Raw genomic sequence first — 22,270 nt, 5'->3', positions numbered from 1 at the left:
TAATTTATTTGAGGTTCCGAAAATTTTAAAGAAAATCCGGCGGAGTACCGGCTAAAAATGGAGAAAACAGTTCTTCGGAACCTGTGAAAAACACTTCTAATAATCATATTCATCCATTCACAAACTCTAATATCAAAATGTCAATATTTTTCAACCATTCGTTTCTCAATCATTCATCTCATTTATTAATCATGTACAAGTCATAAATAGACATTAACTCTTCCATTCACAAATACAATTTTCATTATTTACACGAATATCAAAATTCATTACATAAGTTCAAATACATATGAGAAAATAGAAATTAGTTACAAAATATCAAAATGAAATCTAGTGTCCTACCAATGCACTGTGGAAGGTGAGGTGACACGGACACTATGCGTGAATCGTGAACCGCCTTACCGAATCGTGGTTTCTTCGGGCCCTCTGTCCAAATCTTGATACCTACAGCGTTGCAAGCGACGCTAAGCATAAAGCTTAGTGGTGCCAATAATACAAGAAAATATAATATGCAAATAAAAATAATAATTTCCTTGCTATTGTGTTCATAAGAAATGAGTAATTACTAACTTATTGTTTAGTCGAGGGCTAATCATGTTTTATGATATTAACTTCTTCATGCATTTCGTTAATTATTTTTTTGTTTTCATGATCTTGAGCTTATTTGTATTTTTGTAATCATTCCTGATACTTAATTTTCGTATTTTCTTTAATAATCAGTTCACAGTTATACTTTTCCATTCATTTGGTTGCCCAAGTAACCTATACTGGATGACTGGAATGGATAACGGGTCGTTGGCACTGGGCACCGCGGTGCCTCGGGCCGTCATACCATGGGACGCAGAACGTCAACCACGTATGCAGTCAATATAGCTAAAAGCTATGATATCACATAATCGGGCATAAAAGCCATGAATACTGGCATAAAAGCCATGAATACGGGCATAAAGCCATGAATACAGGCATAAAGCCTTTTGCAGTACTGCTATCACAATACCCTATTGGCATGCCAAACTATCCAATCCGACACACATGTCTAGGCAATACAAGAGCACATAATATCATTAAATGTTTATAAGTTTTATTATTTCATTTTATGTTCCAATTATCGTTCATAGTATTTTAATTTTATTTATAGTAGAAGCATAAATCTTCAAATCTCATTTTTAGATAATTTATGCATTCATCATACCATTCACGTTAATTGCAATTTACATCAATCGATTTTCATGTACCATTTGTACATCGAAATATTTCCATTTCTCCCATGATGAGAGCAATTAACCCATTTACACATCCATGTGATTCATTTAATCGTTACAATATTTATATGAATTAGTATTCACATTATTACCTCTCATGTACCAATTTTTGTACAAGGTATTATAATCCTATTTGAAACAAAGACGTAAATCCTAATGATAACTTTATCTCATTTATACTCTAAACAATCCATTTGTGTTAATTACATTTTATATTTCAAGTTGCATTACTTATGTAATATGTGTCATTTTGTTTACTATTCATCCTAGTAGTCAACTAAAATGTTGACTTTTTCATACAAAATAAATTTATTGAACCTAAGTTCTCAAAAATACCACATTTTGCATTTAAAACTTGTTGGAATTGAGCACCCATACCATTTCTAAACTTAAAACCAAGAGGGCAAAATTTTCAGTTTTTGAACCTAAATTTACTGTTCCATTAAGCACTGTTGCAGTGGGAATTTGAAGAAATGGAAAACATGAAAGTTGTTCCTTATTTTGTCTAGTTGAATTTCCTTTTTTGAATCACTCCATTTGGAGTTTTGTAGCTCCAGATATGGTCCAAAAACCACAGCTGGCCGGATTTCCATTCTGCAGAAATTACCATATCTACAGTAACATGAACAGTGACTGCCACTGCCATTTGGGTTAGGTTCTGGTCATAATTTGGGGTAGGTTTCTTCATGAAAGTTGTTTGTCTATGTCTTAAATTGTTGCTGTAAAAATTTCAGGTCAATTGACCATATCTGCAGTGAGTTATGGCCAAATGAACATTTACTGTTCATTTGGTCATTTCTGCAGGTGCTGTTGTAGGGTATCCGGATTGGGGCCAACTTTTGGTCCTCTTGCTTTGGTCTTTTGGGCATGGTTTCTTCAGAAAAAATATGCCATTATAAGCCTAGTTTCATGTCCAATTGGCCAAACACCAATTGGACCAACACAGCGAAAGATATGGCTGTCCAAGTGGACTGAAATTTCAGCCACCCTGCTGCACTCATTGGGCAGTCCACCAATTCAGTTTGCATCACTCTAAATCTCTTCAAATTATGGTAAACTTACCTCAAATGGTCACTAATTGACCATTATAATGTTCCCTTACCACTTCATAAGCCAAAACCAAATTTCACTCCTCAAAACCCTAATTCCCATTATGAATTTTCACAACTTACCTTAATTAACTACTAGTTCATTATCCTTATATTTATACACTTTAAACTTGGTTTCTAGTTCACTCCAAGTCCATCACAAACACTCAATCCTATTCCTTCCTTAGGGTAGCCGAAATCCATGGCATACATACCCATAAGTTTCATTCATTTAATCCACAATTTCATACTCATTTTTAAGTCCTTAACATGGAACAAGAGATATACATGCATAATTAAGCACTAACCTCTTTGCTCAACTTATTGAGCTTGTGAAAACTCTAGAATTTCTCCTCTTTGTGGCTGCCTAGAGTTGCCTTGTGATGTGGGGACAAGTTTTAGTGAAGGTGACTTAGGGTTTAGTAGTGGAATTTCATGGGAAATGGAAGAAATTAATGGAAACTTTCATGGAGGGTTATGGAAAAGGGGAGGTCACTTTTTGGCTGAAGAAGAAGAAGAATATGACCAGAATTTTTGGTCTCCTTTGGTCTCTTTTATTTGTTAATTAAAGGGTTGTTTAATTGTGATTGGAGGAAGCTTTTTAAATGACATCACAATATGTCATATTTGGCATTTTATTGCATTTTCTTTTCTTTTCTTTTCTACTAACTTTTAATTAATTTTTCATCAATATTAATTCATATTTTATATCATAATAATTATTTACTCAACTGGACAAGTCGGCCAAAAATCATCTCTGAAGGCGAAATGACCAAAATGCCCTCCGTTTGGCTTAACGGGTCAAAATTGTCTGTACCGATTGAAAATTTTTTCTAAATATTTTCTTGGCATTCTAATGCCATAGGAACCTCAATAACCCTTCTCTGGAGTCCCAAAAATTATTTTATAATTTTTTCCCCGGGTCTAGGGCTCCTCGTTGCGAGAACCGCAACTTTCCTCTGGGTTACCCCTCTCTAGGGCACCGACTCATTTGACTTGGTTGTATTTTATTTCTAAAATTTTTCCTAATTTTTTCTTATTAATATTTGAGTTAATTTTGGTTCTTGACTTTAGTTTAAATATTTTTCCGGACGTTCTAGCTGTCCGGACCAACACCGGTCACCGAAACAGTAGAATGTACGGAGTTGCTACCGGGAGGGTGTTACAACTCTTCCCCTCTAATTTAAATTTCGTCCTCGAAATTTACCTGACTTAAGTAATCGAGGAGTTGCTACCTTCTTGTTTCTTCACTTTCTTGTATCGCCTCATCAGTGTCTGGGTTTGGCTCTTCCTGAGCTTCCATAGCATATACTTGTGGTGCCACCCTGACTTCGGGCTTTTCAACTGTTTCAGAAACAATCTTCTATGTAATGTCAGCCGTTTCTGCTCTACCCGATCTTTTACCCCTTTGAACTATAGGGGAAGGTCTATCAACTTGTACCGGAGCTATTGAACCACTCCTCTGAGGGCAATCTCTTATGAAATGATCCGTAGCCCCACACTTGAAACACTCCCCAGTTAACAGTCGACACTCCCCTCTGTGTCTTCTACCACAATGCATACATTCAGGCACTGGGGTTAATCCCCTTGTTATTGTGCCCGGGGAACTAGCTATAGAGATTCCAATCTAGCCTCTGTGGCCCTGTGTCTGATCTTGTAAACTAGAACCCTTAAACTTCTTATTATCAGTTGGTATACTTGACTGTCCTGGTCTAAATTCCCTCTTACGCTGCCTATCTTTCCTATTTTGTTCATTTATTCTCACTTTCTCCACTTTTAATGCAGCTTCCACTAGCTTGGTGAAATCAGTGATTCCCAAGGCAGTGATCATGAGCTTTATATTGTCGTTCAATCCCTCTTCAAATCTCTTGCACCTCTCGGCTTCATTAGGGACTATCTCCCTTCCATAGCGGCTCAATCGGACAAATTCCTTCTCATACTCAGCCACTGATAGCTGTCTCTGCCTCAAGTTAATGAATTCTCTTCTTCTCTCTTCCAGGTATACACTACCCACATATTTCTTCTTGAACTCAGAGAGGAAGAAATCCCAAATTGCTATTTCCTGCTGTACTTCACTGGACACCGTGTCCCACCACTCGTATGCATCATCTTGTAATAGAGATATGGCAGCCTCTAAATTTTGCTCTGGGGTGCAATGGAGTTGTTTTAGAACTCTGCCTGTTCTGTTCAACCGATTCTCGGCTGCAACAGAATCATCTTCTCTCTTACCATAGAAGTCCACTGCTCCAAACTTCCTCAGTTTTTCCAGATGTGATTTCTGCTGTGGAGCTCGTGGTGGTGGTACTGGCATTACCGCGGCCATTTTTCTAAAGAAATCGGCCATTTGCTGGAACATGGCCTGTGGAGGTTCTCCCCTACCCCCAGTCTCTGCTGCTGCAGGTGGAGCATGACTCTCCACTTCCTCCTCGACTGCCCTCTGAGATGTAGGGTCCATATCCTATTCAAAATAACAAAGACAAACAGATCTGCATTAGTGTCACCTCGACTCTTACAAATGCAATGCATGGTATGGACTCAATCTAGGCCCAGAAACGCCTAAACCGTGCTCTGATACCACTAAATGTGACACCCCTCACCCGACTACAGTGTAGCCGAGCAAGTTATGCCACTCAGTGTGCCGGAGCACTCTATTTTATCTTAATTCATTTTTATCATAGTTTTGAATATAACTTGTGAAATATAATTCATTTATTGAAATTGTAATTTATTTGAGGTTCCGAAAATTTAAAAAAAAATCCGGCGGAGTACCGGCTAAAAATGGAGAAAACAGTTCTTCGGAACCTGTGAAAAACACTTCTAATAATCATATTCATCCATTCACAAACTCCAATATCAAAATCTCAATATTTTTCAACCATTCGTTTCTCAATCATTCATCTCATTTATTAATCATGTACAAGTCATAAATAGACATTCACTCTTCCATTCACAAATACAATTTTCATTATTTACACGAATATCAAAATTCATTACATAAGTTCAAATACATATGAGAAAATAGAAATTAGTTACAAAATATCAAAATGAAATCTAGTGTCCTACCAATGCACTGTGGAAGGTGAGGTGACACGGACACTATGCAGAACTGTGAACTGCCTTACCGAATCTGTGGTTTACTGGGCCCTCTGTCCAAATCTTCAGTACCTACGCGTTGCAAAAGCGACGCGCTAAGCATAAAGCTTAGTGGTGCCAATAATACAAGAAAATATAATATGCAAATAAAAATAATAATTTCCTTGCTATTGTGTTCATAAGAAATGAGTAATTACTAACTTATTGTTTAGTCGAGGGCTAATCATGTTTTATGATATTAACTTCTTCATGCATTTCGTTAATTATTTTTTTGTTTTCATGATCTTGAGCTTCTTTGTATTTTTGTAATCATTCCTGATACTTAATTTTCGTATTTTCTTTAATAATCAGTTCACAGTTATACTTTTCCATTCATTTGGTTGCCCAAGTAACCTATACTGGATGACTGGACTGGATAACGGGTCGTTGGCACTGGGCACCGTGGTGCCTCGGGCCGTCATACCATGGGACGCAGAACATCAACCACGTATGCAGTCAATATAGCTAAAAGCTATGATATCACATAATCGGGCATAAAAGCCATGAATACTGGCATAAAAGCCATGAATACGGGCATAGAGCCATGAATACAGGCATAAAGCCTTTTGCAGTACTGCTATCACAATACCCTATTGGCATGCCAAACTATTCAATCCGACACACATGTCTAGGCAATACAAGAGCACATAATATCATTAAATGTTTATAAGTTTTATTATTTTATTTTATGTTCAATTATCGTTCATAGTATTTTAATTTTATTTATAGTAGAAGCATAAATCTTCAAATCTCATTTTTAGATAATTTATGCATTCATCATACCATTCACGTTAATTGCAATTTACATCAATCGATTTTCATGTACCATTTGTACATCGAAATATTTCCATTTCTCCCATGATGAGAGCAATTAACCCATTTACACATCCATGTGATTCATCTAATCGTTACAATATTTATATGAATTAGTATTCACATTATTACCTCTCATGTACCAATTTTTGTACAGGGTATTATAATCCTATTTGAAACAAAGACGTAAATCCTAATGATAACTTTATCTCATTTATACTCTAAACAATCCATTTGTGTTAATTACATTTTATATTTCAAGTTGTATTACTTATGTAATATGTGTCATTTTGTTTACTATTCACCTTACTAGTCAACTAAAATGTTGACTTTTTCATACACAATAAATTTATTGAACCTAAGTTCTCAAAGATACCACATTTTACATTTAAAACTTGTTGGAATTGAGCACCCATAGCATTTCTAAACTTAAAACCAAGAGGGAAAAATTTTCAGTTTTTGAAGCCTAACTTTACTGTTCCATTAAGCACTGTTTCAGTGGGAATTTGAAGAAATGGAAAACATGAAAGTTGTTCCTTATTTTGTCTAGTTGAATTTCCTTTTTTGAATCACTCCATTTGGAGTTTTGTAGCTCCAGATATTGTCCAAAAACCACAGCTGGCCGGATTTCCATTCTGCAGAAATTACCATATCTACAGTAACATGAACAGTGACTGCCACTGCCATTTGGGTTAGTTTCTGGTCATAATTTGGGGTAGGTTTCTTCATGAAAGTTGTTTTTCTATGTCTTTACTTGTTGCTGTAAAAAGTTCAGGTCAATTGACCATATCTACAGTGAGTTATGGTCAAATGAACAGTTACTGTTCATTTGGTCATTTCTGCAGGTGCTGTTGTAGGGTATCCGGATTGGGGCCAACTTTTGGTCCTCTTGCTTTGGTCTTTTGGGCATGATTTCTTCAGCAAAAATGTGCCATTATAAGCCTAGTTTCATTTCCAATTGGCCAAATACCAATTGGACCAACACAGCGAAAGATATGGCTGTCCAAGTGGACTGAAATTTCAGCCACCCTGCTGCACTCATTGGGCAGTCCACCAATTCAGTTTGCATCACTCTAAATCTCTTCAAATTATGGTAAACTTACCTCAAATGGTCACTAATTGACCCTTATAATGTTCCCTTACCACTTCATAAGCCAAAACCAAATTTCACTCCTCAAAACCCTAATTCCCATTATGAATTTTCACAACTTACCTTAATTAACTACTAGTTCATTATCCTTATATTTATACACTTTAAACATGGTTTCTAGTTCACTCCAAGTCCATCACAAACACTCAATCCTATTCCTTCCTTAGGGCAGCCGAAATCCATGGCATACATACCCATAAGTTTCATTCATTTAATCCACAATTTCATACTCATTTTTAAGTCCTTAACATTGAACAAGAGATATACATGCATAATTAAGCACTAACCTCTTTGCTCAACTTATTGAGCTTGTGAAAACTCTAGAATTTCTCCTCTTTGTGGCTTCCTAGGGTTGCCTTGTGATGTGGGGACAAGTTTTAGTGAAGGTGACTTAGGGTTTAGTAGTGGAGTTTCATGGGAAATGGAAGAAATTAAAGGAAACTTTCATGGAGGGTTATGGAAAAGGGGAGGTCACGTTTTAGCTGAAGAAGAAGAAGAAGATGACCAGAATTTTTGGTCTCCTTTGGTCTCTTTTATTTGTTAATTAAAGGGTTGTTTAATTGTGATTGGAGGAAGTTTTTTAAATGACATCACAATATGTCATATTTGGCATTTTATTGCATTTTCTTTTCTTTTCTTTTCTACTAACTTTCAATTAATTTTTCATCAATATTAATTCATATTTTATGTCATAATAATTATTTACTCAACTGGACAAGTCGGCCAAAAATCGTCTCTGAAGGCGAAATGGCCAAAATGCCCTCCGTTTGGCTTAACGGGTCAAAATTGTCTGTACCGATTGAAAATTTTTTCTAAATATTTTCTTGGCATTCTAATGCCATAGGAACCTCAATAACCCTTCTCTGGAGTCCCAAAAATTATTTTATAATTTTTCCCCCGGGTCTAGGGCTCCTCGTTGCGAGAACCGCAACTTTCCTCTGGGTTACCCCTCGCTAAGGCACCGGTTCATTTGACTTGGTTGTATTTTATTTCTAAAATTTTTCCTAAATTTTTCTTATTAATATTTGAGTTAATTTTGGTTCTTGACTTTAGTTTAAATATTTTTCCGGATGTTCTAGCTGTCCGGACCGACACCGGTCACCGGAACAGTAGAATGTACGGAGTTGCTACTGGGAGGGTGTTACATTTAATCAATCATTTAATTCACCATTTACAAGCACAACTAAACTACCTTCTAGGTGCTTCCATGGCTGCCAAAAGTGCACATTCCCATTCAACATCAAAGCTCAAAAATTCCTCCATAAATCAAACACCCATAACATGCTTACAAACTTTAACAAAGCAATATTCAAAAACTCAAACTTACCTATGGATGAGACTTCTCAAATCTTCACTAAACTTCTTGATTTTGGTATCAAACTCTTCCTTGTGATGTGAGGATAAACTTTAATGAAGACAAGTGTGGGAAAAGAGGGCTTGATCATGGAGTTGTAATGGTTTGAAGGTGGGTGGCCATGGGAGGGTTTGAAAGCTTTCATGCGGCAATGGAACTTTTAAATTGAAGAAGATGACTTGCAGATTGGTTAGTGAATTTACACCTGCCCATTGAGTATTTAATTTAATCCATAGTGGTCCACTCACCTTAATTAAACTGTATTATATGTTTTAATTGATAATTACACCATTTACTCTCCATTTTTGCTATTTACATTAGGTACCCCTAAATTAATTTTTCATTATATTTTCCAAGTGTAATATTATTTATTTTTAATGGAAATTTAGGTCAAAAGAAAATTCGGGATGTTAAATGACCACAATGCCCCTGTTTGGGTTGCATTGCCGATTTTTCGGTAACATCGGGTTTTGTCCGTTTTTCGATTTCTCACTTTTCTTTGTACTAATTATTTAATTTTTCTTTGATATTTCTAATGATATTTATACTTCAATAAATATTTATTCGAGTCCTAAAAATATTTTTTAGGGTTCCCCACGGTCCAGGGCTAGTCAACGGTCCACGCCGTGACTTCCCGGTGCGGTCACCCATCGCTAGGGTTCTCGGCTCGCTTAACTTAGTTGCATTTCTTTACTATTATTTTTCCTTTATTTTTCTTGTATTTTCTTTTCTTGTATTTCCTTATTTAATGTCTCCTCACTCATATCGAAGTGTAGTTCTAGGCATTCTAGCTGTCCGGACAACACTGGTCACCGGAACAGTAGAACGCACTACCGAACTTATAGGTGTTATAATTCTCCCCCCCCCCCCCCCTTAAAATAAATTTCGTCCACGAAATTTTTCCCAATAGCCATTTTACAATAGTAATACGTTTATTTTCTCCTTTCTATATGATCGTATAATCTTCTTTCTCTCAAATTTATATAAGACTTTTAACAATCTAATACAACATTTAATTTGTTTGTATAACACCAATCTTCTCTTACTATTGTCCTGTCTAATATTTCGATTCATGTCCCTTCTCGAATGACCCTTGAGGTCATGTTAGAATCATTTATCTAATCATTGGTCCTCTGACCATTCTAGTCCATAGTCTTCCTCACATTCGTAACATTTCTTTGTTATTTTTGAACCAACTGTTCGAATTTTTACTTCCATAACTCTTTTTATCTATCAATATTCTATAACTTACTTTCTTTTGTACTGAACTATAACCTTTTGATATTCTAACTTTTAAGTTTTAGATCCCTAAGTGGGATTTTCAAATTTATTTCTAACAATTAAATTCTATCATGGCATAACTATACCAAAACAGATGCCGTTGGGAACTATTCTTATCTAGGTGTACTATTGGGTAGTACGTAGCTCTACATAATAATCTCAAGTCAGTACTGTAATCTGCAGCTTACAGTATAAACATCAAGAACATTGCATAGTTACTACGATACATCCCAATAGATCAAATTTTCTTATCTTTTATCCTTTTAGAATTCACTAATATCCCGAACTTATTATGATTACAATATCCATTAACAATTACTAACAGTGACATCCTTGCCCTCATCTAGAGCAATTCCATTACTGCATCTTACTTTTACGTCCTCTTGCCTTACATTAAGTAGGCTCGCCAATTAGCTTTATAATTTATGGTGTGTTAGAAAATACTTTTCGCTAATAAACTCTTTCAAAACTAATTTCACTTATTATCACAATCCTTATTTTAAAGGGCTAATCACTAATGCATCAAAATTTATTCCCCTGCAAAGGAATAACAATAGAACATATAGTTCTAGCACTAACATAAAAGTATGTAGACCCTAGGTCAAACAATACATATATATATCTTAGTTACTATTTGAGAAAGTACCAGCAATAATATCAAAAGTCTAAGTCTCTTCTCTCTGCCGTATAGCGTATACTCCAGCTGGAGCATCACCCTGTTCTGGCTGATTCACAGTACTCTGACTTCTAGGTGTACTACCCCTACCTCTACCTTTGCCTCTACTAACTGATGGTGAACTCTTTGGGGTAGAAACTTGGGTTGATCCCTTTGGTGTAGTAAATGATCCAGAACGACCTGGATTTACACAATACCTAGCAAAATGGCCAGTCTCTCCACAGTTAAAACATGCTCCTACGGCTCTATAACATACCCCACTATGTGGTTTACCACAAGTCTCACAAAGTCGATCTGACAGCGCATTCCTGGGTTTCTGTTGAGTTTGCTGATCGGATCGAGGTGGTTTCTGTCCAAAAAATCTATCTCTACCGGACTTCTTACTATCTCTGTAGTATCCCCCAAAGTTTTTCCTCTTTCCAGTAAGACCACTAGAACTCTGTTCTACTGACTTTCCCTCTTTTTCTGTCTTCTCTGATTTCTTTTTCTCAGGAGCCGCTTCAGATTCAATTCTTTCTAATTCTAGTACTTGAGAAATAAGTTCAGAGAAGTTGTTATGTTTGAATCCGACCACTTGTAATCTGATACTAGGCTTCAAGCCGGTTTCAAACCTCTTACATCTCTCCCTATTGGTAGAAAGTAGACTTACTGCATAATGGCTCAGGCGAAAAAATTCCCTTTCATATTCAACCACCAATCTACTCCCCTGTTTTAGACTTAGGAACTCTTGCAGTTTCTGATCTACATAAGCATCAGGGACATATTTTTGTCTGAATTCCCTAAGAAAGTCACTCCAGGTTAGCACTGCAGGTTCTACCAAACTGTGGGGAATGGTTTTCCACCAATCATAAGCATCCCCCTGTAGCAAAGATACTGAGTATTCAAATCTGAGCTCCTCTATGCAGTGCAGTTTCTTGAATACCCTATCCATCCTTTCTAACCATTGTTCTGCCTCTAGAGGATCTACTGTCCCCTTGAACTCTGTAGCCCCATATTTCATCAATTTGTCATATTGTCTAGCAGAAAACTGTGGTTGTACCATCGTGTCCAGATTGGGGCTTGAGTAGGCACATTACTGTGCATTTGTTGGAACATTGTAGCCATCTCACGAGTGAATCGAGTAGGGAATCGCAGATGCTGGGGCTTCTTTGAACCATCGACATTATGTAGGGTCAGCATCCCCTTGCACCTTAGCCTCTATAGATTGATCGACTGAACGATCACCCTCTTCCATAGTCAATGCGAGGATCTTAGACCTTCTGGACAATTAATCCAAGGAGATTTCCTCCCGTTAGTGCATATTTATAATGTAATGTACTGTATGTATCAAACAATGATATTGAGCAGTTGTACTATGAAGAAAGAATATTCAAATAACATATGAAAATAGAATTTAAAAAACTTTGCTCTGATACAACTAAAACATGTCACACCCTACCCCTCTGTAAGGCATAACATGATCCCGTAGTGTACCTAATGAATTACCAACTCCGCTTCATCGATAACCCATTAAATACACTACAAGGGATTTTAAAAACTTTTCTTACTTCATTTACAGTCGTGAGCACTATTCACAGGTGTTAAAAACCATTTTGAACTGAATAGATAGAAATAACACATTTTAATTATTTGGAAATTCAATAAAAATTTTGGCAGAGTGCAATCTATATTTTGGATAAAGCAGTTCTTGTAAAAACTCGTAAAAGCACTTCAATATATATTTCCAAATCTCAACTCCAACATGTTTCTCAACACAACATATTTCTCAACTCAAATCCATAGTAATTTTTCAAAGACTGAGATACAAGAAATATAATACAAATTTTTTTTTACAAGTCAAAATAACTCATAATTTACTTTACAATTTTAATGTACAATTTTAATTTACAACTGCTCAAAACCAAGAACACTATATACATACAGTGAACATACATTAAAATATAAAATGCAGAATATGGTATACTCAATATACCCGATGATCTCTCAATGTAGTACTAGCAGCCTAGTCTGCTGCCCTGTCAGTCTTTCTACGTGTGACAGCAATGAAAAGCTATCGCTGAGTAAAATTTACTCAGTGGTGCACAATAACAATTTGAAATGCGATATATAAATCTTTTATTGGCAGTTCACAAATCAAATGATTCACAATTCCATTTCACAATTTACAAAATTCATCTAACACAAATTTGATCAAATAACTGAGTAACACAATGTTGCCAATCAATAACATAATTTAGGCTATGACACAATTTTTTTTTTCCACACATGCCGTGTTGTACACCACGACAAGACACACTCACCCCAATAATCGAAATCAATGAGGGAGGAAGCTAGCTGAATAATGAGTACTCATCCACACTCACCTCAGACTGGGAAGTCAATGAGGGAGGAACATAATCACACTCACCCCAGAATGATAAGTCAAAGAGGGAGGAATATATCAACAGTGTCATGCCAAATGTGAATCAAAACAATTTCAAATCACAATATTTCATACAAACCATAAATCACATTTTATCTCAAAATTTCCATTTGCAAAGTTGGCAATACAATAAGTTCCAAATAATATTCCCAAAACCAAAGTAATCAAAACTTATTCATAACTCATTTCTCTACATAAATTTGCTAGTAAAAGTAGTGAATATAAAAGTATTGTGCACGGACACAATTTAAAACTATAATGTTGAATTAAATAATTTTTAAGTAGAAAATGAGAAGTCAAACTTATTGTGCACAAACACAATTTAAAATAATAACATAGAAATAATCATAATTTATTTCAATTGAAAAATTCAAAAGAAATAAATATTATGCACAAACACAATTTAAAACAATAACATATAAATAATCGTAATTTATTTCAATTGAAAAATTCAAAAGAAATACTTATTGTGCACAAACACAATTTAAAACAATAACATATAAATAATCGAAATTTATTTCAATTGAAAAATTCAAAAGAAATACTTATTGTGCACAAACACAATTTAAAACAATAACATATAAATAATCGTAATTTATTTCAATTGAAAAATTCAAAAGAAATACTTATTGTGCACAAACCTCTGATAACTGTCTCTTGGCTCTAACTCAGTGTTTCCTTCCCCTCCCTGAGTCTTTGCTAACTGAGAAACACAATTTAAAGTGTTTCAGTACTATTTTAAACTGTCTCTAACGATAATGCTTGATAATTAATTCACTGAAGTCATTTATTCGCTTAGTCAAACTACTATGTCGACCATTGGTACATTCTAGGTAATTTAGGTTTTAATGTCATTAATATGTCATATTCAATAGTCTTTTAGGGTTGGTACATGTTACCAAATTCATTTCCGTGTATACTGCATTTTCTTGCGATTTGCTGGATTCCGGGATACTAGATTGACCTAGCCGGACCACCTAGTTCCCTCGGTTTTCGGGTTTCGGTCAAAACTAAAAACTTGTAGATCTATGTGTTATTGCACGCGGGGCAAAATTTCAGGTCATTATGAGTTATGTAGACCAAGTTATGGTCATTTTACTATTGCTGGTCAAATTGCACCAAAATTGGTCACTTTAGGTCACTTTAGGTCACTTTAGGTTCGGCCAGTTTTTGGACCCGAACTTGTGCAAGCTGTTTGACTTACTTATGGTCATTTCTGGGCTTTGGTGTATTCATAAGACTTGTAGATATGGGTCTTAAATATTCATGGTTAAAATTTCAGGTCAATTGGACCTGTTTTGAGTGAGTTATGGCCTAAACACTAACTGCTGCCCAAATGGTCAATTTTCAGGTCTCATTTGCACTTAATCCGGATTTGGTCATTTTTCAAGCTATCTTGCAAACAGAATTTTGGCAAGCTTCTTCCATGAAAGTTGGCACATTTTGTGCCTAGTTTCACCTCCAATTGGTCTCATACCAATTGGAGCCACACACTTAAAGTTATAGGCCTAAAACTCAAACTGCCTTATTGAAATTCTTACATACACATCAAGCATCACTTTTAACACTCACCAAACTTAACATTCAAACCAATTCTGGTTGTACCGCAACCTAAACATAATTCACAACACATTATAGGTCATTTTGGCAGCTTACAATTACATTCAACATACACCAACAAGTGCAGAATTTTTCAATCCAATTTACAACAATTCAATCACCTTTTTATGCTCATTTACATGTCCCACTTCACACCACCTTACACACACTCAAACTGCCATAACAACCAACACATTTTAACATCATTATTCCACAAACCAAGCATGAATTCCAGCATTCTTCAAGGGTTAGCAAACTGCCACAATGGTACACTTACATTCCATTACTTTCCAATCTTTAAATTTCATTTTACCTTTACATATACTAAGTATACATCACCTAAACAATTTCCTACACAATATACATTTAATCAATCATTTAATTCACCATTTACAAGCACAATTAAACTGCCTTCAAGGTGCTTCCATGGCTGCCAAAAGTGCACATTCCCATTCAACATCAAAACTAAAAAATTCCTCCATAAATCAAACACCCATAACATGCTTACAAACTTTAACAAAGCAATATTCAAAAACTCAAACTTAACTATGGATGAGACTTGTCAAATCTTCACTAAACTTCTTGATTTTGGTATCAAACTCTTCCTTGTGATGTGGGGATAAACTTTAATGAAGACAAGTGTGGGAAAAGATGACTTGATCATGGAGTTGTAATGGTTTGAAGGTGGGTGGCCATGGGAGGGTTTGAAAGCTTTCATGCAGCAATGGAACTTTTAAATTGAAGAAGATGACTTGCAGATTGGTTAGTGGATTTACACCTGCCCATTGAGTATTTAATTTAATCCACAGTGGTCCACTCACCTTAATTAAACTATATTATATGTTTTAATTGATAATTACACCATTTACTCTCCATTTTTGCTATTTACATTAGGTACCTCTAAATTAATTTTTCATTATATTTTCCAAGTGTAATATTATTTATTTTTAATGGAAATTTAGGTCAAAAGACAATTTGGGATGTCAAATGACCACATGCCCCTGTTCGGGTTGCATTGCCGATTTTTCAGTAACACCGGATTTTGTCCGTTTTTCGATTTCTCACTTTTCTTTGTACTAATTATTTAATTTTTCTTTGATATTTCTAATGATATTTATACTTCAATAAATATTTATTCGAGTCCTAAAAATATTTTTCAGGATTCCCCGCGGTCCAGGGCTAGTCAACGGTCCACGCCGTGACTTCCCGGTGCGGTCACCCATTGCTAGGGTTCTCGACTCGCTTAACTTAGTTGCATTTCTTTACTATTATTTTTCCTTTATTTTTCTTGTATTTTCTTTTCTTGTATTTCATTATTTAATGTCTCCTCACTCATATCGAAGTGTAGTTCTAGGCATTCTAGCTGTCCGGACAACACTGGTCACCGGAACAGTAGAACGCACTACCGAACTTAGGGGTGTTATAAATGTTGTGCACCACTGAGACATTGTCTCAGCGATAGCTTTTCACTGCTGTCGCAGGTAGACAGACGGATAGGGCAGTACACTAGGCTGCTAGTACATTCAGCGAGAGATCATCGGGTATATTGAGTATACACCATTTTGCATTTTGTACTGTAATGTATGTTCACTGTATGTATATATTGTTCTTAATTTTGAGCAGTTGTAAATTAAAATTGTATATTGAAGTTGTAAAATAAATTATGAGTTATTTTGGTTTGTAAAATCTATACTGTATTTCTTTTATCTCAGCCTTTGAAAAATTATTGTGGATTTGAGTTGAGAAATATATTGTGTTATTTAACTGTTGGAGTTGAAACTGAGAAATATATTGAAGTGTTTTTTTTACAGGTTTTCGAAGAACTGTTTTATCCAAAATACAGATGGCACTCTGCCAAAATTTTTACAGAAATTACCACTAATTCAAATGTGTTAGCTGTATCACTTCAGTTCAAAAAGGTTTTTAATACCTGTAAATAGTACTCACCACTGTAAAAATAATTAAGAAAATTTTTAAAATCCCTTGTAGTGTATTTAATGGGTTATCAGTAGACGAAATTGGTAATTCATTAGGCATACTATGGGATCATGTTATGTCTTACAGAGGAGTAGGGTGTGACAAGCTAAGCTTGAGCCATAACTTACCTCACTTGGCTCAATTCTCTTCTTCCAATTTCTCTTGATTTCTTGCTTACTTCCTTCAAATCAAAGTTCAATTCAAGGTTTTCTTTTGATTTGCTTTGAAAATTATGAAGGAAATCAAGGGTTTTAGAAACTTGAATTGAACAAAAATGGAGGAGAGAGGAAGAAATGGTGGACTGCACATGATGAAGAAGAAGATGAATGAATTTTTTTAATTTTTCCTTGATATTTAGCCTATTTAATTCATTAATAGCATTTTGGTAATTATGTTGGTAGCAAACTTGTAAATATGTGGTCTTCCATAATCATTAGAATTTGACTTTGGATAATCACACTTAATTATTCTAATCACAATTAATTAAACTAATCCAACTTCATTAATTGAATTTATCTCATTTTTGGTCAATTTTGGACTCTTAAAATTACCTGATCAAATTTTACTGTTATTGGGTTTTTGTTCATCTTTTCTATAATACCCGATAAGTTCTTAGCATTTGTTTTTCACCTTAGGTTTTGATTCACTTATGTGTGCTTATTTCCTTTTCATTTTTTTAATTTATTAATTCCTAATAATTTCTCAATTAATCCTTAATTAAGGATTTTATAGGGTTCCACACGAATTTGAAGTGGCAACGGAACTTACAGTCGCTTCCTGGATAGGTCACCCATCGCTGGGAACTTAAGCTCATTTAACCGATTTGTACTCTATTTCTTTTATTTTCCTCCAAACTTATTTGATCTTTATTAATTTAATTTATGGCTCCTCTCTGTGATTTAAGTGTGGTTGCAGACATTCTAACTGTCCGAACTGACATTAGTTACCGAAACAGTAGAATGTGCGGAATTACCTAATGTGAGGGTGTTACAATTCTCCCCTCCTTAAAGAAATTGCATCCTGAAATTTACTTGGTATCAATCTCTAAAGAGTTGTGGATGTTGTCTCCTCATATCCTCCTTGAGTGATTCCTCCATAAGACCTTCACCAGAGGAATTTGCTTGTTTCTTAATTGCTTTGTCTCCTTTGTTAGAATAGCCACGGGCTCCTCATCATAGGGAAGGTATGAATTAACTTCAATTGACTCTAATGGCAATACATGTGAAGGGTCTGACCTATACTTTTAAAGTGTGGACACATGAAACACATTATAGATCTTATCCAACTCCGGAGGCAAGGCAAATCTATATGACAATGGACTAACTTCTTCCAAACCTCATGATCTTCTTTCAAGGAGAAACTTTCGAAAATACCTTGTCACCCACATTATACTCAATGTCCCACTTTTTCAAATCCACATAGGATTTCTGCCAGTCAGATGCAGCCATTAGTTTGTCTCGAATGATTCTAATCTTCTCCTCAGTCTACTGCACAATCTTTGGACAAATCAACTGTAACATCCTCCCTGTACGTATTCTGTATGTTATATTGCTCCAGTAACCTAATATCAGTCCAGGCAAGTCAGGATATCTGGAACTACACTTCGGTGATAGTGAACAGACATATATTGATGAAATAAATAAAAAGAAAATACAAGAAAAATTAAAGAAAAATCAAAGAGTGAAAATGAAACTAAGTTAAACGAGCCGGCATCGTAGCGATGGGTGACCGCACCGGGAAGTTACGGCGAAGGCAATTATCAACCCCAGGACCATGGGGAACCCTCAGAATTAAATTTCAGGACATAATTAAAGGTTTATTGAAATGTAATTGACACTAGAAATATCAAAGAAAAATTAATAAATTAGTACAAAGAAAAATGAGAAATCGAGAAACAGACAAAAATCGGTGTTACCGAAAAATCGGGAATACAACCCGAAGAAGGGCATTTTGGTCATTTGGCACCTACAGTTGCCTTTTGACCTCAATGTCCATTAAAAAAATAAATGACATTACACTTTGAAAAATGCCATGAAAATAAGAAAGTTTACACACCATGTAATTAAAGGAAGTTTGGGGGATTAATTAAAATATTACTAAGTTTACTTATTAAATTAGTAAACTAAAATAAGTGGAACTTAGTGGAGGATTAATGGGACCATATAAACCACTTAAGGACAGATTTTCTTTCCCACTAACAACTTCATCTTCAACCTCACTCTCACTTGCCGAAATTGATCCTCCCATTTCCACCATTGCCGCCCATGCAAAAGCTCTATTGGTGCATGATCAAGCCATGATTTCTTATAATTTTCTTCATTAAACTTGGTCTACACATCATGGGAAATACATAGGCAGCAAAAAGAAGAGAAAGTATCAAGTTTTTAACAAGCTCCAAAAGTGGTAAGTGTCCAAATCCTTTTCCTTGCTTTAATAAACTTTATGTTTAGGTTGAGGTGAGTAAATTGGTAAAGTGAATGGAACAAATGATTGAGTTATGAAATTGTTCACTTTCGGCAGCCATGAAAGCTTGATGTGTTTGAGTTTTTCTTACCTTTAATGGATGGGAATTAAGGTTGATTAACTCAAATGGAAGTTGTAGTAGGTTAATGCCCAAGTATGTGTATGTTAGTACTTGAATTAAGGGTTTAAAAATGGGACTTTGATACTTTAGTAAACTGCCATGTTTGGCAGCCTTAAATATCATGAAATTGTATGTGAGTTTATGAAATTTATTGATGAAATATGATGGTGTTGAATTGTGAGTAGTTTGTGTAATTGCCATGGAAGTGTATGTCTAATATAAGTGTTGATGTATATTGAATTTGGGTTGAAGTAAATGTTGAACATTAATGGTGTATTGTGTGCGTTGAGCACTTGAGTGTTCTACCCAAAATACTTTGCTGGAATTGTATTGAATATGTGTAGAAGTGCCATGAATGAATATTGAAGTATTGGAAAGAGGAGGATTGTCAAATTGGAAGTGTGATTTTCATGGGCAGGTTGTGTGTTGTTGGCAGTACCTAAATTAGGTTATAAGTGCAAAATTATGAACCCAATTGGTATAAGGCCAATGGGAGGTGAAACTAGACACAAAATAGGCGAACATTTCATGTAGAAATGTTGCCAAAATTTTTCCTAGAAACTAACCTTAAAAATGATCAAATCCGGAATTGCAACCTTGTAAACCCATATTTTTGACCATATGAATAGTAGTCACTAAGATGACCATAACTCACTTAAAACAGGTCCAAATGACCTGCAATTTTTACCATAGAAATCTTATACATAGAGCTACAATTCTTGTGAAGACACCAAAGCCCAGAAATGGCCAGAACCAAGTCAAATTGCTTGCCCAAGTTCAGGTACCAAAACTGCCAGAACTGAATTTGACCTAAAATTGAACAAATCTTGCACTAAAGATGCAATCTGTCCAGCTTTAGTAAATTGACCATATCTTGGTCTATACAACTCAGAATGACCTGAAATTTGTGCCAAAAGTTCAATAAGATATAGAGGTACAATTTTGTTTCTTTGACTAGAAGCTAAAAACCAAGAGAAATAGGACATTAATCTAGACCAATCTAGTATACTAAAACTAAAAATTTGACATTTACATACAATGATGCTTGAAGTAATTTGGCAATGAATGCCAACTTATGAAAAGGGTACATTGCACTATATTGGCAGCATATTGAATTACAATTTTTGACATGTTGATGCTAGAATCAACTTATCCATATTACCTAAAAAGGTTAACGTTTACATTGACTTGTGAATTACATGATAACTTGTAAAGTCAAAAAAATGAAGAATTAAACAATTAATTTGTAATGTGCCCTAGTTTGCCTAGTTGACTAGTTTGGATAGGTTGGCATGCCAATAGGATTCTGATAGCTTTTCTATAAATGCCTTTATGCCATACTGTGTTTTTACGGCATATTATGCCGTATTGTGACTTTAATAGTCTATGGCTATACGCATTGTGTTATTATACTTGGCTTATCACTTGATTGACTATATGGCTTTTTAGCCACACTGTTTGCACACCGAAAGACACTTTGCGACTGATGGTGTGACGGTCTGAGGTACTAGATACCCAGTGCCATTATATCTGTTTATCCAGTCTGGTTAGTGTATAAGCTACACGGGCAGTTGATTTAAGCATTATTAAATTCAAATACTAAATTCAGTTTGTTAACATACAGCACCACCAAAATTAGCATAAATGAAAGGTTCGCAAATAAAAGTAGAATCAACAATTGCAAAGAATATCGATGTCATAAATTCATAAACAATTGATTTATTTTATTTTAGTGTATATTTCTTTATATTTGGCACCACTAAGCAGAATTGCTTAGCGCGTTGCTTTTGCTACGCGTAGGTGTTGGAGACACAGCTAGGGAGCCCAGCAGACCTACGACCAAGTGAGACATCAAATCTGCACAGGAGTCCAGAGTCATCTGCACTACACTGCATACATGGTAGAATTTAGGATCTTGTGTAATGACTATCAGTTGTATTTTGACATTTTGTTATGTAATTTTGTATGTTCTAAAACTTTAAGGTCTGTAATAATTTGTATATATTAAACTCCTATGGAGAGTGTTTGGATGAATGTAAATTATGATGGATTATATTTTGAAACTATGAAATAGTTGAGATTTTCAGAATATTATCATATTGAACTGTTTTTAACAAGTTTAGAAGGACAGTTTGTCCGAAATATAGACGGCACCTTGCCGGATTTTTATTACCATTTTTTAAACACTGATTTTATTAAAGTATAAAAATAGAACCAGCATGATATGAATTTTACATAAAAGACTTCTTAAGATCAAATTGAGTTCAGGAAATTAGATAATCACAGAATAGGCGCTCTGGCACATCGTGTAGCACGCCTTACTCGGCTATACCATAGACAGGTGTGAAGTATTACATTTAGTGGTCTCAAAGCACGGTTTAGGCATTTCTGGACCTAGATAGAATGCATATCATGCATTGCATTGTAACTGTTATGATGACTCTAATGCAAATCTTTTGATTTGTTATTTTGATCAGAATATGGACTCCACATCGCAAAGAGCGGCCGATGAGGAGGTGGAGAGTCATGCTCCATCTGTGACTGAACTAGGAGACAGGAGGGAACTTGCTCCACCAGTACCAGTTGCAATAGCCACATTTCTGCAAATGGCTGAGTTCTTTAGACATATGGCAGGAGTTATGCCACCACCACCTCCTCCATATCAAAAATCTCATATGGAGAAACTTAGAAAGTTCAGAGCAGTGGATTTTCTGGGCAAAAAGGAAGATGATTCTGTCAAAGCTGAAAACTGGTTGGACAGAATTGGAAGAGTCTTGAAACAACTTCATTGTACTCCAGAGCAGAATTTGGAAGCTACTGTATCACTACTGCAAGATGATGCATACCAATGGTGGGATACAGTAACTAGTGAGGTGCCACCAGAACAAATAACTTGGGATTTCTTTCTCAATGAGTTCAAAAAGAAGTGTGT

Source organism: Hevea brasiliensis, chromosome 10, assembly GCF_030052815.1.
Source record: "Hevea brasiliensis isolate MT/VB/25A 57/8 chromosome 10, ASM3005281v1, whole genome shotgun sequence".
Lineage (NCBI taxonomy): Eukaryota > Viridiplantae > Streptophyta > Magnoliopsida > Malpighiales > Euphorbiaceae > Hevea > Hevea brasiliensis.
This window is presented reverse-complemented; position numbering follows the sequence as displayed.